The sequence below is a fragment of the Eptesicus fuscus genome, chromosome 20 (genome assembly GCF_027574615.1).
Source record: "Eptesicus fuscus isolate TK198812 chromosome 20, DD_ASM_mEF_20220401, whole genome shotgun sequence".
Classification (NCBI taxonomy): Eukaryota; Metazoa; Chordata; class Mammalia; order Chiroptera; family Vespertilionidae; genus Eptesicus; species Eptesicus fuscus.
This window is the reverse complement of record NC_072492.1, coordinates 7,134,591-7,152,562: the sequence shown is the minus strand read 5'-3', so window position 1 is coordinate 7,152,562 and position 17,972 is coordinate 7,134,591. Positions and strand designations below refer to the sequence as shown.

The 17,972-nt window shown below is 42.0% G+C and overlaps 2 pseudogenes; both read left to right on the top strand.

Annotated features, from left to right (window-relative positions):
* Positions 1–14,733, top strand: part of LOC103296953 (ribonuclease P protein subunit p14-like) — a 67,049-nt pseudogene extending 52,316 nt beyond the window's left edge.
* Positions 14,734–14,830: 97 nt separating this feature from the next.
* LOC129147392 (hydroxyacyl-thioester dehydratase type 2, mitochondrial-like) lies at positions 14,831–15,340 on the top strand (annotated as a pseudogene).
* Positions 15,341–17,972: the final 2,632 nt, after the last annotated feature.

The window sequence follows — 17,972 nt, the reverse complement described above, 5'->3', positions numbered from 1 at the left end:
AATTTGCCTGATTGGTATCATAGCGATAACCACACAGAAAGCGATTAAGTGTGCATACGCAGGACCCGTCTTGCCACCATGACCGATGTTCTCTGACGTTTCTCAGAGTTGGGAGCAGATGATAATGCTTCAGGGACAGCTGACTAGGATGACTGAGCATGTGCCAAGTATTTTGTGTTGCAATTAATTAAAATTTACAACAGTTAATCTGGCAGCATCCACATATTTAACAATATGGATAATTGTTATAGTGCTGGGAGGCTCTTACAAATGAATGGTGACCAGATCACATAAATGCCTGTACTTTGTGATTCTTTACACAGTTAGGCTGAGTCTTTACAGATTTTCTCCTCTTTGTTAGGGCTCCAATAACCCAGAAACAAAGCCAATGTTAACAATTTTCTGTGACACTGAATTAATCACACACACACACACACACACACACACACACACACACACACACACCTTAAAAGACAAAGGTCCTGGTGCGATTACTTGAAAACAGATTCTCCTTGCCCTGACTACACAGTTGGGGCCCAAGTTCACCCTCTCTGGGCAATTCCCAGGTGCCTCAAGTCTTCCCAGTCCTTCCCCACCCATAACAGAGCCCCTGATCTCGACAATTGCTGGAGGTTTCAATCCCATTTGGGAGCACAAGTTGCCAAGTTCTGCACCCTGCCTGGCTATGGAGTGGAAGCTCCAGAACCATTCCTAGGAGGTCGAGGAAAATGGAGCCTGAGCTTGTGAGACCTGGCCCAGCACTGCAGGCAGAGAGCAGGGGGGTTCCCTGCCTCCGGGGTCTTGAAGAAGAACAAAACATTGACCTTTAACTGGTTCAGAGGCCTTGCCTTGTTTTTACATTTCCCCTCCTCTAGTATAAATACATAACTTGGGGGAAAATTAAAAAATAAGGTTATGTGAAAAGAAGAAAACAAACATGACATGTTTTTGTAGTTCCAAGTGATAACCACTTTAACTGTCACTTACGTATGCTTATATTTGCATACACCCATCGTTCCTAAAATGGGATCAGACTGTTTTTAATCTACTTTTTCTTTGCCGATAGTATGGAAACCTCAACAAGTTATGTCATATGCATTCAATGCATGATTTTAATAATCATTAGTTGTGTAGAGTGCTTGCTTTGCATTGGATAACTTATAGAAATGTGCTTTTTAGGAAAGCTAGAATTGACACCACAAATATATAAGTGAGGTGAAGCACAAATTTTAGAAACTTTCATTTATTGCAGAAGAACAAAGGATTTTTTAAAAAATCTAAGAGAAGATGAGCATTTTAGGGACAGACAGCTATCTCTCCTCAGAGCTTCCATCTCCGATGAAGATTTTCCATGCTTTGTATTTCGGAGGCCTTTGAGGAGGGATATTGAGGGCGGTGCTAAGCTTGTGTCCCTCATCCTCTACCTTTCTTTTGAAATCACAAACTTGTTCCTTTGGCATGTTGGTTTCTGACATCCGGAGTAGTCCTTTAAGGGGAATATAGCACAAACCTTCACAATAAGTGTCTTTGAGGTTTATACTCACTCAAGCATATACTTTCATTTTCTAAGGTGAATAATTGCAACATTGCCATTCTACTTCTATACAATAGACAGGAAGTTGCTGAGAAGTCTGTACCACCAAAGCAAGACTTAACTACCCTTCCCCAAAGAAGTAGAATTTGAGACCCATACTTGAGGATAGAAAAGTAAAAGATTGTCAGTAGTAGAAGAAACATGTTGTATATCAATTACCTATTGCTGCGTAACAATCCATCCCAATAGTCAGGGCTTAAAACACCTGCCATGGATTCTGATTCACTTATCAGTGGGTCAGTTGGGAGTTGACTGATCTAAACCATATTCAGACTGGTCCACCTGGGCGTGGCTTTTTCTGCAGGTCACGCAGGAACCCAGGCTGAAGAGGCAGCAGCTACTCTGGGGAAGGATACTCTTCTTATAGAAATGGCAGAGGTTCAAGAGCTCAAAAACCACCACTCAAGCTTATTTCAAACTTTGCTTGTGACATTTCTTCTAGAATATCATTGGTCAAAGCAAGTTACATGGCCAAGCCCAAAGGCAAGAGTTGGGAAAGTCTTATACTGACTAGCTCATCCCAATACGCTGGGAACTTTCCTGGTTTTAGTATTGAAAGCCACATCTTGGGAAAACAAGATGGTTGGTCACCCTAAGGGAAGTATACTCTGGCTTCAGTAGAAAGACTTACAAAGTTATACAGCGAAGGACAGATGCAAGAAGGGGTAAGGGGTTGGGGTCAATGGTTCAACCTACCGCAGGATAGGATATATAGTTCCAGTGCTAGGAGTTCTGTACCCATGGGTTGGGAATGGCTTCAGACTCTGTCTACCTAACATCTGCACAGCGCTTTATATATTCACAGCATGTTTGCACCCTCATTTTATCTCTACAACAGGCCTCGGAAATGGGAAGGACAGGCATTTTAGGTGATCTCAGCTGACAGTTGAAGAAACTGTCAAGGGCTTGCATGACTTGACCACGTTGGAGTGAGCCTGCTCAGAGCCTTGGTTACTAAAGAGTCGATAGTCCTCAAGCTCAGGTCTTCTGACTCAGCCTTCATCCTTTACATTCTTCCTAAAAATGATTATTTTGATAAAGTTTTTGGGTTCAGCTGATGACAGGATTAAGGTGTGAAACCATATTCTGTCCTTCCAAACCCTTCAATTCTAGCCATGTTTGCGAATAAGTGCAATCATTCTTCATCACTTGCAAGCAGCAGAGAGGGGAGGCTCTCTGTCACCTGAGTAATTGGCAATGCAAACTTGCCCTTTACACGTGGGGACACTTGAAAGCAGCCCGTGACGGATTCTGCATGTGAAGGGCTCTGGCAATGGGACAGGAGAGTCATGTTCACCTATTTACAGCAGAATCAATGGGAAAACCTGCAGAGATGGAACTACCCCAGGAACATGGTCCACTGCTTTTGTCTTTCCTACCCAGGGCCTAGGGATGGTACCTACAGTGGTCTGTTCCTGTGAAATGCTGTGCCACCCATCTCTTTGGCAGACTCTGTGGACTTACTCTAACTTGTCTGGTGTAAAGGGATTGAGAGGTTGCAGAGCTGGTACCCTTGTGTGCATCCAAGTGTCTGAGTCAATATTTTAAGTAAGTGAAACGCAGCCGTTGGTGGTTATTTATAAGGTACTGATGTAAGTCGCTCCTTACAAATCATTTATTACTATTTAACTGGAAGCGATGAGATCATGCCTAAAAAAAAGGCCTTAATGAGACGATGGACCTTTGGGGAGGGCCTCTCCTGGAGCCAGTTTGCTCTGGATGGAGGAGGGAGGGAGTAAAGGAGGAGAGCCTCTTATCCCACTTCCAAAAAAATGTACCACAATCATAAAATAGGGGGTTTCAGTTACATTTCTCTGTAAGCTTGGTGACTTCATTTACATGGCAAAGATTTATGAACAAGTTCACTACCATAGAAGTCTATGGCATTGGGTGCCTTTGACCTCACAAGTATTCTCTCTCTGCTTGAAATGATTTTCTAAGTTTGAACTCTGAATTTTGAAAAAATGGTCCTATTTAAAGAGGAATTTCGACTGAGAAGTCTAAATATGATGTGAAGTGAGTTTCTTGTGGCCAAAGCCCAAATATTCATGATTCGTTACAAGTATTTGAGACCCAGGAGTAATTCTGGCATCTTTTAAATTGAGAAAGTGACCTGTTTTGTCTTATCTGACTGAACTTCCCAATTGACATAACCTGCTCGTGGTTTAAACAAAAGTCAAATTCTGAGATGTTTATAATGGCTTGAATTGAGGTTTCCAGAAACACACACAATCTATTATTGTCCAGAAGAAAAATGACAACATTGTTTTTCATTAAAACAAACTAAAAGAAAAATAGAAAATCATAAAAGACTTTCAAGTTTATCCAGGAAATCAAGAACTTTTAAAAATACATATATGTAGTAGGTCATACATCCACAATTCAATTTAATACTGTGAACAAGTAAGAGAGACAAGAACAATCAGACAACGCTGGCAACTAGGAGGAGAAACATGTGGAAGGGAGTGGTGGACCGTGGAGAGGAGACATTCAGGGGAAAAGTAGATAAAATACAGAGAAGGTGAGTGAGATGAAAAGATACCCATTCCGTCCCTGCACCCTACTCAGATGGTCTTAATGTTTGCTCTATGAAAGGCTGCTCAAAACCTATACCTGTAAGCTTGTGGGTTCTTTGAAACTCTCACAGCCCAGTCTTTGCTTCTAACTACATAAGTTGGAATATATTTATATCTGATATAAGGCTGCTATTTATATCAACTTTATTTAATTACAAATTGCACTCCAAACAATTCACTCATTTAAAGTGAATAATTCAATGGCTTTTAGGATATTCCCAGAATTGGGCAGCCATCACCACAATCAAGTTTAGGACATGTTAAAAAAATTTTTTTTAATATACTTTATTGATTTTTACAGAGAGAAAGGGAGAGGGATAGAGAGTTAGAAACATCGATGAGAGAGAAACATTGATCAGCTGCCTCCTGCACAACCCACACCGGGGATGTGCCCACAACCAAGGTACATGCCCTTGACCGGAATCGAACCTGGGACCCTTCAGTCTGCAGGCTGACGCTCCATCCACTGAGCCAAACCGGCTAGGGCCAAATTTGTTTTATGAGAAGCTGCATATCTGTAAGAATTCACCTCCGGAGCCTTTCCTGCTGTCCACATTTGCATTTCTGTTTGTAGAACATCTTTTTCATGTTGCCTTTCTCTTTATTGTCTGGACTTGTTTGTTCAAGCTCCTGGCATCTTTTATGTTTATTTTATATCCTTATGGTGATTACAGCAGCCTCTGCATTTCCAAATGATGCTAATGAGTTTTAGCACAACCGTTTCTTTTTTTTTTCTCCTTACCCAAACCCCACATTTCACTATGGTTCCTCTCTTAGAACTTGAAAAACCTTCACAGAAGATCTTTTCTGGGATAGACTGTAAAAATAGGATATTGAACTTTATTGCAAAATTATCAACATTTCAGAATGCTAACTCTCTGAGAAAAGGCCCCATTTTTTTTGTACAACAGGTAAGTTTTTAAAGCTCTGAAGACATTCATACAGTAAATGTTGAAATTCATATTTCATTTATACACCTGTAGGCAAAACTTGGTTTTGTGGGGGAGGCCCTCAGGGACTCCCTTTGGGTTAATTTTCTCATCTGTACTGCAGCAAGTTTTGGGAATTAAGCTGGAAGCTGAGGTCAGTCCAGAAGCTTGTGGCTCTTTCTACCTAATTTAAATTTTCCTGAGAATTCTTTATAAAAGCTTCTAGAAGTGGAAAAACCAACAACAACAAAGGGAGAGATGGAAAGAAAGCCGCATTTTATTTTTCTAAGCCAGTTATATATATTTCCAAAGGGTTAGTACTAGAAAAGTCGAAGGAAACTATGTGTAATTCAGTCAGCAAGAGCCAAGTGGACATTTATTTACCTAAAAAAAGGGTCTACTTGAGAATGTAGTTTCCAATATAGTTCCTATTCTCATGGTCCAACATTTTTTAACATTCTAAAATTAGCAAGGCAAACCTGATCACTTGATCCCAAGAAGAATTTTATTATCTTTTCAGGGCCTAGAGCATAAGTGGAGTTAGAGTGATTGGATTCAAGCTGCAGGTTCATAATCTTTCAAGAAGCAGGTAAGCCCCTTGTGAAACGGCAAGTTCTCAGAATGGAAAGGCCGATGTTCTTCTGTAGCCCCTAACCCCCTCCTTTCCATCTGTGCTTACAACATTGTTGAGTATTTCATTAGCACCTGTTCAAGGTCACCTCCTCACGGAAGCCCCCAGATCAGGTGCTCCTAAAAGAATGACCCTCATCCTGCTCCATCCTCTCATCCGGCTCATTGCTCCTGACTGTAGTTGTATGCAGTTCACGTGGTTTATATTCATGAATGTAGCTGCTGCCTGCTCTACTAGATACTAGTATACCCTCTCTGAGGAAAGGAAAATGGAAATCTCTCTTTCCAATGTCTACAATTGTGCTTGGAACATATTAGGAGCTCAACAAATATTTGTTGAGTCTGCGTGTGTGTGTGTGTGTGTGTGTGTGTGTGTGTGTGTGTGTGTGTGTGAGAGAGAGAGAGAGAGAGAGAGAGAGAGAGAGAGAGAGAGAGAGAGAGAGAGAAGCAGAGACAGAAAACAGTGAGATAGAGAGACAAAGAGTGAGACACACAGGGAGAAACTTAGACACAGAGAGAATATTATACTTTCAGTTAAAAATTGTCCACTCGTTGGTTTGAAGAATACTATTAGACTTGAAGGGGACTGGAGTAGATGCTGAAAAAACATTTGAGAAATTATCGTGACAGCTTAGGGCAGAAAGTCTATGTGGGAGAGGGTGCCGGTGATGGTAACGGAGAGAAGTGGATGTGACTTGAGAGAGATTTTGGATGTCCCTGGGGAAGACTTGGTGACGGATTGGCTACGGAGAAGCAGAATGAGGTGATGTCAGTGTCCCTTCCTCTCCTCTTTCTGCTCCTTCAGACCATTGACCTCACTCGACCTAAACTATTAAATATAGGCTGCTAATGGCTCAGCTTGCTGCAGGTTTTGGTTTTAAATATGTACTCCTTTGAAAGGAATATTGTAAAATAGGATGCAGTACAAACATTGTACTGGCTCTCTGTGCCCACAGGAGAAAGAAGAGTCTCATATGGGTCCCTTCATCCTGCTACTCTGAGTTCTGTGCTCCTAGCACTCCTCTCTGGGGAACGACCTCCTCTCTCCTGTGTAAATGTTGTAAATCGGACCACCCCCATCCCTGACCATTGCAGCCTTCAGTGAACCTCTCTCCTCTGAAACCATATACTATTTACTGCCTAGCTCATTCATTTGGCATTCAGAGTTCCGTTCACTTGAGTGGACATTTATTGGGTACCGACCATATATTCAGAAACAGTACTTGTTCCAAGTAATGTAAGGATAGTAATCCTTATACAGCACTTTACAGTTTGTGGTCTTGTGATAATGGATGTTAATTGCAATGATGGTCTTGCCATTGCTGAAAAAATACTATGACTCATTTAATTGTCACATTTCTTCTTTTAAAATAATTTTGCTTTTTTAAAAAAACTTATCTTTATTTTTGAAAGTATTACAGATGTCCCCTCCCTCCCATTGATCCCCTCTACCCCACTCTTGCCCCACCAGGCCTACTGCACTATTCTCTGCATCATGGACTATGCACAAATCAACTTGCATCCTTTAGCTAAATCCTACTCAGCTAAGGAGGCATGTTCTTTTCATATTCTGAAGAATTATTTTTCAGAATATTTTATTCAATTTTTGTTTTGTTTTGTTTGTTTTGCCTTATACTTTAGATTGACCTATCAGATCTCTTTTCTGCTACAATATTTCTTTTTAATTCAAACAATGAATCAGGACTCTGAAGAGTTCACATATTCCCATTAGCTTTTGGACCTTGATTCATAAACTCTCACCTTGACACATTTTTAGCTCTGGGTCTTGTTAGATGGCAAATTCTTTGAAAACTTTTTCAGTTCCTTTTAGTCTAGTCAGGTTTTCAGAGTTTGGGAGGAGGTCTTTCCACAATTTAACTTTTTCCATATTTTTGTAATTTCATCAGCTATAGAAATCTCATGCATTGAGTAGAGTGTGGTAATTATTTATACTCTGTATTTATTGCTATGCTCCATTTATTGATTCTAATTTCACTTTCTTTAGTTTTACTTCCTTTTGCCTGATTAGACTTGTCAGAAGTCTGCCTACTTTATTGTTTATGGTCTCCCCTAATTAAACTTGTTGATTTATTCATTACTCTTCTTCTATTTCTATTTTTTAAACAAATAATTCTAATTTTCATCTGTGGTAATAAAAACACTTGGGCTATTAATTTTCTTGAGTATAGCTTCCACTGCGATACATATTTGGTACGATGAGTTCTTTTCTTTTTTAAAAAATCTAACTAGATTGTAATTTCAATTGTGATTTCCTACTTCTTTGATCCAAGAGTTATTTAGGAGAGTGTTTCCTCATTTCCAAGTAGTGAAAGTCTTTTAGTCATATTTTTTATTTCTAATTTTATTGGATTGTGATCAAGGAATGTAGCCTAAGAAGTCTTTGTGTTTTTGAATTTGTTAAGCTTTCTCTGTGGCCAAGTATGTAATTGATTTCTGTAAAGGGTCCATGAATGTGAAGAAAAAATATATCTTTATATATAATTCAATTATTTTGTATAAAAAAACCTTTATCTTTCTGTATACCCAAACTCTCTGATTTTGAAAGAAAACCTTAACAATTTTCAGGGCAGTTGTTTAAAAAAATAATCAAAGATTCTTTGAATCTCTGATAATTATTACTATATACTTAGGTGCTATGTTTTTATAGAACATGCAGGTTGATGATTATTGTTTCTTCTTCATAAATTGTCTTTTATTATTACACAATGTTCCTCCTTACTTTGTTTAGTGCTTTTAACCTTAGGTTCTACCCTGTCTGATATTAATATTGTCATTCCTGCTTTCTTTTGTTTGCATTTACTTGACATCTCTTTGCTCATCCCTTTATTTTTAACATTTCTTTTCCATTTTTAAGAGTGTTCCTTATAAACAACTTATATCTGGGTTTTGTTTTTTAATTCAATATGGCAATCTCAGTTTTTTATGAGATAATTCATCCTGTTCACATTCAGTTTAACATATGATACTTAATTTTTATTATCCTTATCTTTACTATTTATTTTACTTTGTAATTCCCCTTTAGTTATTTTAATTTTTAAAATAATTTTTAGTTAATTGTATTTATTATCCATTCTATATTTTTCTTATCAATTTAAAAGTTCTGGCCCCTGCCCTAGCTGGGTGCTCAGTGGTTAGAGCATTGGCCCACAGACCGAAGCGTTATGGGTTCAATTCCAGTAAAGTGTATGGACCTCGGTTGCAGGCCTAATCCCTGGCTCTGGTTGGGGTGCGAGCAGGAGGCAACTAATTGATGTGTCTCTCTCACATCGATGTTTCTCTCTCTCTCCTCCTCACCTCCAGTCTCTCTAAAAAATATCAATGGAAAAAATATCCTTGGGTGAGGATTAAAAAAAAAGTTCCATATGTTTTGAGAGATCCAAGATGGTCTTCCAGGATCAAACAGAAAGTAGAAATAAAATGTAGAGCAAGGAACCTGGATAAACAACTGAAGACTAGCTGAAGAGAAGTCTAGTAACCAAGGATGTACAGAAGAAGCCACGTTGAGACTGGTAGATGGGTAAAGACATGGAAAGGGATGGCCCCACTCCCATGGGTGGCAGCTGAGATATCTCAGCTGCAGAGGTTCCCCGTGAGGATCCTGGGGTCTTAACTCCAATGTAAGGTCCCCAGCCCACAACATCAGAGCCAGGAAGAGATGCTCACAAAGTATGAGTGTGAAAATCAGCTATAATTTTATCTGCCAGGGAGAGACAAGAGTTTGCTGGAGACGCAGACACTCTCCTAAAGGACCAACACACAAAATCTTGCTCACAGCCACTTACCTGGGCTTTTGCAGAAGGAGGGACTGGAGTCATATGAGGAGAGACTGGGTTTTGTGGCTCTGGGGAGGAGCTGAGGGGATAGCCATCAGGACTCCAGTACCGAGCCCCTGTCCCACACTGTAGACACCATCTTTCTTGTGTGGAGCACTCCTTTCTTTATGGCATCAGCCTGGGGAATGCAACAGTCCCACCCTCTGGATACCCTCTTGCCCAACCCTATGGAGATCACATACTGGGCTAGGGTATAGAGATCTGGGAAGACTCAGGAAGTGTCAATGACTGAATGGTGTGGCTTTGGAGCAGGGGTCATTCCCCCCACCTTCCTATGAACCTTACTGGCTCATATCCCTCTCAGGAGACCCACTAGCCCCACTCTGCAGGCTTCAGATGACCCCACACTCTCAACTCCTGGTGGTATCACTTGCTTAAGTCTGAGCAGAATCCCAGACAGACTAAGTGGTGTGGCTCTGGAGCAGGGGCCACTACTCCCATGTTCCCCCAAGCCTGACCAGCACCACCCCCTCATGGGAGATCCACTAGCTTCACCCTCCTGACTCCCAGCATCCCCAGCCTATTGAGCTTGAGCTCTTGGAAGAACCTTGGACAGACTGAGTTGTGTGGCTCTAGGGTAGGTGACATCCCCCCCAACCCCCACCTTACATGCCTGACTGGTTCAGAGCTCTCCTTTCACATGGTCAAATCTTGGTTTGTTTGGTCTGCTGGCATATTCTGATGACTTCCTAAGACCCTACATCACCACAAAAGTCTGTGAGCAACTGGTAGGTAGCAGCTAGACTTGGTATACACTGGGACATTTGCTGAGTGGCCTCAGACCCAGCGTTGACCCTGAGTTTGAATCTGGTGAACACCACTTGCCTTAACTGGTGACTCACTGAGAATTTATCTCATGAAAATCAAGTAATGCCAGAGGCTCTTTCAATGACTGAGCCCATCAGGCAGCCAACAGGTAGAGGCAGGTGGAGGTGGATCTCAGGGTGCCTTGGGACTTGTGCTGACCTGCCCCTGGGACCAGTGCTGGCAAAAGCTGGCTATGGTGTACAGCTTGGTTTTCTTGCACACACCCAGGCCCAGCAGAGGCAGACACAAACTGTGGACACTTTGTAGCTCCAAACAGGTTGCCCAGGGCCAGTCACAGGCAGCATCTGACATTGGCCTGCACCAGAGTACCTCCCAAGAGGCCCCAGAACCAACACACCCAGTGGCCAGCTTCAGAAAACATCTCGGCAGGATCCAGTCAGCTTCACAAGTGGCATATCCACAGGGAGATCTCAGCAGGCAGCAGACCCTGCTGTGGTGAATTCTGCTTCCTGTGGTCAGCACCTGGACAGCAGCTCACACACTGTGCTCAAGGTTGATCCTCATCATCAGCCAGCCTGAGGGTCCACCCCACAAAAGAACAAGCCAATAGCAATGAAGACTCAATTACAACAGGAGGGCCCACATAACTCAGCAAAAGGACATTCCTGGAGCACCCAGATCAGGTGGTCAAGAAGACTGTGCCACTTTGTCCCACAGAACACCTACTACATAAGGCCACCCCACCAAGACTGGGATTTATAGCAGATTTACCTATATATAGAAACAAACACAAACAGGCAGCCAAATGGTTAGGCAAAGAAATATGCCTCAAATTAAAAAACAGGAGAAATCTAAATAAATAAATAAATAAATAAATAAATAAAACACTAAATAAAATGGAAGAAAGCAATTTACTAGATATAGAGTTAAAAATTTGTTATAAGAAACCATGAAAAAGAACCAGTCAGAAATGAAGAATACATTAGAAGCAGTAAACAGTAAGTTAAAGGAAGCAGAGGATCAAATCAATGATTTGGAGCACAAAGTAGCAGAAAACACCCAATCAAAGCAGAAAAGTGAAAGAAGAATATAAAAAGTGAGGATAGTTTAAGGTACCTTTGGACAATGTGAAGCACAATAACACCTGCATCATAGGGGTACCAGAGAAGAGAGAGAGCAAGAGATTGGGAACCAGTTTGAAGACTGTTTCCCTGTTTTTCTAATATTTTATCTAGATTACTGTACATGTGTTAATGACAGATATTGGCCTATAATTTCTCTTTCTGAGATTGGCCTCATCAACACCAAGGTCATGCTGGTCTCATAACAGGAGTTATGAAGTTTCACATATTATCAATGATCTGGAAGAATTTGTAAGACTGATCTATTTTATCTTATACTAGAGGCCTAGTGCACAAAATTTGTGCACGGGGGGGGGGTGTCCCTCAGCCCAGCCTGCACCATCTCACAATCCGGGACCCCTTGGGTAAGGTCCCTAGGCCTGGCTGGTGATCGGGGCCTATCAGGGCTTTCCTTCCCCTGGCTGCCAGCAGCTGGCCCAGCCCCCGCAGCTGCCACTGCTTGCCATCTGTGAAGTGCTGCCACCCCCCCTCCCATCCCCTCTACCAGTCACCTCCTTCTATGGGCAACAGGCGTGGGGTGCGATCTCTTGGCTGGCCTTGGCCTCCCTCTGTGGGGTGATCACTGGCCAGCCCCACACACCCACCACAGTGTCACTGGCCAGTGGCATGGACCTTTCTCCTTGGGGTGATTGATCGTGGGGCTCCATGATTGATCGTCCAGCAGAGGGAGGCCCCGCTCAACCGGCTGGGGCTCCGCAATTGATCACCATGCAGAGGGTGTCCTGGGCCTCCCTCTGTGGGGCGATGGCGTAGGGGCCCCCCTGAACAATCGCATCGCTCCCACCTTGGCTGGCCTGGCACCAGTGTGTGTTATATAGCGTGGTCGTCCGGAAGGTCATTCTGCTGTTTGGTCATTTTGTCGATTTGCATATTACACTTTTATTATTATAGATATTTGAAAAGATAAAATGCTAAAACTATCTGAATGAGTTTTCTGTGCTTGAAGATTTTTAGTTACAGACTCAATTTCTTTAGAAGATATATAACTATTCACATTTAAAATACATTTTATGACAGTTTGATAGTTTTGGTTTTATCAGGAATTTCTCATTTTTATCTAAATTGTAATATGTATTGGCATAAAGTGTTCATATCATTTTTGTATTGTACTTTTAACCTCTTTATTTGTTTTTGCACTTTTATCGAGGATACTTCCAGTCTTCTGTTTTGTTTGTGTTAATTTGTTGACTTTTTCTGGCCTTTTGTGATGAATCACTAATTTATTTTTAGTCTTTATTCTTTTCTGATGTATATATTTCAGGCTATAAATTTCCATCTTGAGGTCTGAGGCTGGAGCTGTGGAGAGGGGCTCATTCAGGAGTGCAGGGACTATTCCATGTGGTTGGCACTACCCTTACATGGTTGTATCTGTCCTGGGTTTTGTGTTACTCAGATTGTTTGGCCCAGCCATGATCAAACCAAAACTGAAACAATGGCTACTGGGTCAAGAGTTTTATTGTCACCAAATTGTCTCCTTTGCATCACTGGCTAACCTGTGCAGAGCCCTGGGGGCCTTCCCATTTTGCAACCTGTAATTGCCCTCTACTTAGAGTGTGACTTACTGGGACAGTAGAGGGACAGGAAGGAGTGGTTGGAAGAATTGGTGCAAGAATTGCCAAAGGAGAGCTAAGATGAGGTTAACAAATAATATTTTATTTACTCAGTAAACATTCCCTAATTGACTATTGGGGGCAACTAATAGTGGGTGGGTCGGTGTTATTGGCAGAACCAGTAAGAGACAGTAAGTGTCTGTGTGAAGGTTACAATCTCGTGGGGCGGGGCGAGGGGGGGTTTGACATGCTTCTGTGACTCCTATTATTAAGAAATAAAAAGGATTGTCCTTAGCTACAATATTTCAAAAGGTGACAGCTTAAGGATGCTTTGCAAGAAGGGCTGTCTCTCTTTCTGTTCCTGACATTTCATATTTTAGCTGTGTGACCAAAGGCAAATCATTAAATACTAGAGGCCCAGTACATGAAATTCATGCATGGTGTGTGTGTCCCTCAACCCAGCCTGCACCCTCTCCAATCTGGGACATCCCTCTCACAATCTGGGACTGCTGGCTCCTAAGCACTCACCTGCCTGCCTGCCTGCCTGATTGCCCCTAACCTATTCTGCCTGCCAGCCTGATCATCTCCTATCTGCTCCCCCGCCAGCCTGATTGACACCTAATTGCTCCCCTGCTGGCCTGGTCGCCCCCAACTGCCCCCCTGACCAGCCTGGTCACCCCCAACTGCCCCCCATGCTGGCCTGGTCACCTCACGCAGCCTGCTGTTCAGTCGTTTGGTCATCCCTCACTAACACCCCTGCCGGCCTGGTCGCCCAGGCAGCCTGCTGGTTGTTACTGTTACTGTGATGGCATCCCAGATAATTTGCATATTCCTCTTTTATTAGTATAGATCTTTATTATTTAATGTGCCCCAGTTTCTTCATCTGTAAAATGCTTTCCTTGGGCCTTAAATAACAGAGAATTTGGGGGTGAAGAGATAAGTGAGAAAAATCTCTGTGATGTGTTTACTATTTGGCCTGACACAACCCATGCCAGGTATTATTGTTGATAGCTCTTCAAGTGTTTCTTTGTGTTGTTATATCCTTTACATGTCCCTTCTTCTCTGTCTCTTTCTCTTTCACATAACTGACTATAACAAGGATAATAGAATTATTATCAGTGTTTCTAGAAAATTTTTTGAAAAATTGTTTTCTGGAGGCAGGAGTGATGACCACAGCACGGGGCTGCCTAAAGTACCTCCCAGGACGTGAACCTCCCGGCCTCTGTCAGGTGGTCATGGAAGAAGAGGGTGGCTGTAGGACTGAGCAGGGCACAGAGCACACGCGCCTGGAGAGGCGTCATCAGCACAGGAAAAGGGGCCAGCTTCAGTGGCCACTTAGGAAAAGAGAGTTTACAAAAACCCCTCTGAGCACCACTACACACAAGTCTGCCTAGAATCTCAAGATCATGGGGTTGGACTGAATGCTGCGCAGTTCAAACAGGTGCTTATTTCCGCCCTGAGGGACCTGGCTGGGGCGGTTGATGCTGCCTGACCCCTGGACATCCTAACCTACCAAGGGAAGACCTTGTCAGCCACCGTGAGACTATGTAGCAGTGGTCATGTCACATTGTGAAGCCCTTCCACCCTGTTAGCATCCTGCAAATGCAAGAAACGTGTTTTCTGAGGGCTTCAGCCTTCTCCTTTTCTCCTTGCATTATGTGGCAATAGGAGGGAACAAGTGTTGGATTGAAAAGTCTTCAATTTCAGACACATTCCTCTGCTCTCAAAAGTACTTTTTGGTGCCAGCATAATGTTTGAAGACTGAAGCAGGCTCAGCACTCGGGTTGATGGAGTTTGAGGGTGACGAAGATGTTCCCAGCCGCCGTCATTGGTGGAGTGGGCTTCAGAGGAGCATCTGCCGGAGCTAGCCAGAGCTGGAAGGCAGCACTTGCAGCAAATGCACCTCCGAGCTGGAGACTGGGCTGAGCTCAGCAGGGCCTTCACACGGAGGGATGTGGTTGCCTTTTCAGAATCCTTTGCATTTAAATGGAGATTTTGCAAAACACACCAAGTTTGGAGAGACAATTGTGCATGGAGTTTTGATCAGTGGATTAATTTCTGTTCTCCTAGGTGCTAAAATGCCAGGGTCAGGCTGTATCTCTTTCCCAGGAAATAAACTCTGCAGCCCCTTTATATGTTAGAGAAGTGGTTGTAGCTTTGCAGAAGTGAAAAGGCTGCGGTGGTTCCTTGATGCTGTTGCCTTGTCTTACTTTGTAAGAGAAAGTAAAAAGACTGCTGTGAAAGGCTGGGTTAGGGTTATGGTCCTAGACGTCTCAATTCCTGAACTATGTGTTTAAAGATGCAAGTTCAGCATCAATGTTACTGTTATTGAAGAGCCTCTGAGGAAAAGGGATTGCTGCTCTTCAATGAGGAGCGGCCAGCAGCCCACGTCGGGGAGGGGAGCAGGTAGGGAGGTGTTCACATGTCTACTTCACAAGTTGGCCTTAAGCTTCACACAGACTTGAAGATATTAAATATATGTCTATGTTTGTAAAATTAAAAATATATTAGGAAATTTATCATTTAGCTAAAGGTTCTACTTTTAGGATTTCAAATCTAGTTAGATTTGCATTTGGATAACACAAACCCACCTATATCTGTCTAGAATGAATTTCTCACTAAATTTATAACTAGCTAGAAGTTGGCTCATCTTTAAAATCTATCTTTTAGCAGTAAATATTCTTAGATACTGTTCTCTGTGGTTTCTGGGTCAGAGTTCTTTGTAGTAAGTTACTGCTTACACCAAGATGGCATTTTGCTTACCCTTCTCATGGTACTTGTCTTTCAGATGGGTTTCCTGTTATCAGAGAAGGGTTGATGTGCAGATTTAGACTCAGTTCTGTAAACTTTTGGTCTAATCCACACAGGTGTGTTGGAGATGACACCTACAAACAGCCTGTAACAGTAGCCACTATTATTGTTCATTCTCCTCTGTGAATGAGGTTTTCCTGAGTTTAAAGCTAACGGCCCACAGGTAAACAGGCCAGTCTTTCAGAGTATCAGCCAATCTGTGGGTATTCTACATGAGGAATGTATCTTGAATGCAAGGTTTTTATTTTAGTAATCCAGATTATTTTCTCCCTTGCTTGAAAATATTATGGATTTCCCCTTTAAATAAATAATATATGCTTTGCAAAAAAATATAAGAAACACAAAGTATAAGGGAGAAAGTTAGGTTTTCTGTTTTTGATTTTAAAATTATGTTTGACTTTTTTCCCCTTATGTTTCACATATAAGTAATATGTAGTATTTGTTTTCCTCTGTCTGGTTTATTTCATTTAGCATAATGCCCTCAAGGTCTATCCATGTTGTTGCAAATGGCAGGATTTCCTTATTTCTCATGGCTGAATAATATTCCATTGTGTGTGTATATGTGTTTATGTGTGTGTGTGTGGAGGTGTGCATGCATACACATAAACCCAGATACACTATTATCTTTCCATCTCATAGGTACAAACACATTTATTTAGACTTGGAGGTGATGAAAGGTCTGATTTTCTAGATGTCAGAAATAGAGTGGCTTCAACATGGACTTGTGAGCTGATGTTGAGCTCATGGTGGAATCCATTCCCAGTGTGCCCAGACAGCTCAGTCAGACAGTCATTGGACATAGCTCAGCATACCCACGAAGGGACATGGACAAAGTTGGGGAGCCTTGAAGCCACCGTCATCAGTCATGAGATTGCTTCCGAGCTGTCAAAGACTGTGTAGACATCAAACCAGAAGGATTCAGAACTGTTGCTAATACATATTTTCATGTAAATGCAACTTTCCCCTGTGATTGTCCAGACAAACAAACAAACCTTGAAGTATCCCAGTAGAACTCCAGTGTGGAGGGAATATAAAAATCAGATTTAAAAAAAATGTAATGTGGCCAGTTTGTGGTCTTTTATTACCCAAAGATTTATCACATTTACTATATAATTAAATCTCTACATCTGTGGGGCACAAATGTTTTGTTTCCAACATTTATGGTTTGACATCAGAAACATCTGTGCAGGCCCAGTATGCAACATCTGGAAGACATTTCTGAGCTTTTATGACATACAGAGTGATCTTTGTTTTGGAACAAGTGTGTGGTTTTCTCCAGTAGCTCTTCCTGCTGGTAATGTCCTTCTAATTGGCATTTCACTGGGGGATTGAAAGAAGCCTGGCTTCCTGACCTCCGCTGTGTGTAAGAAGATGCTCCAGAAGAATCTTCAGACTCAAGATTCACAGACAGAGAAGATGCTGAGTCAAGGGTTTAATTCACTTAAACCATGCTTAATTGATCAAGGGGAGCAGGTTGAGAGGAGGGAAGCGAACTGTCATTATCAGCTCAGAACTTTCCTAAATGCTTTTTTTCAGATAAAGGCATTTATAGCAAAGTGAACATTACTGCCCCCATTTACCAAGGAGGAAACTGTGTCTCAGAGGGGCTAATTTACTCAAGGTCATCCAGCCAATTAGTGGTAGATGTGAGATTTGTCTAATACTGTGTTAGAATATGGTATCCTTGCTTGGAGAGTGGGCAAGATAGTTTAATACGCAATAAATACTTATTGAGGACCTACTATGTGCAAGGAAGTATTTTAGGTGCTAAGGATAGATCATTGGACAAAATAGACAAAATTCTCTGTCCTCATGGCACTTATATTGTAGTGCAATAGAATGAGAATAAACAAAGTGCGTATGTTATATTGTAGGTAGGATGTCAATGAGTGCTATGAAACCAACCAACCAACCAACCAACAAACAAACGGAGGCAGATATGAAGTTCAGGAACATTGTAGGAGGATTTGCTTCAGTTTGGCTTCCTCCCAGCAGAGCCTGACACCTGATAGTGGGTAGTTTATTTGGGAGGTGATCCCAGGAAGCAAAATGAGGGAATAGGGAAAGTGACCCAAGGTAGAAAGAATGGCCAATAAGGGCACATTAAAGAGCTGATTA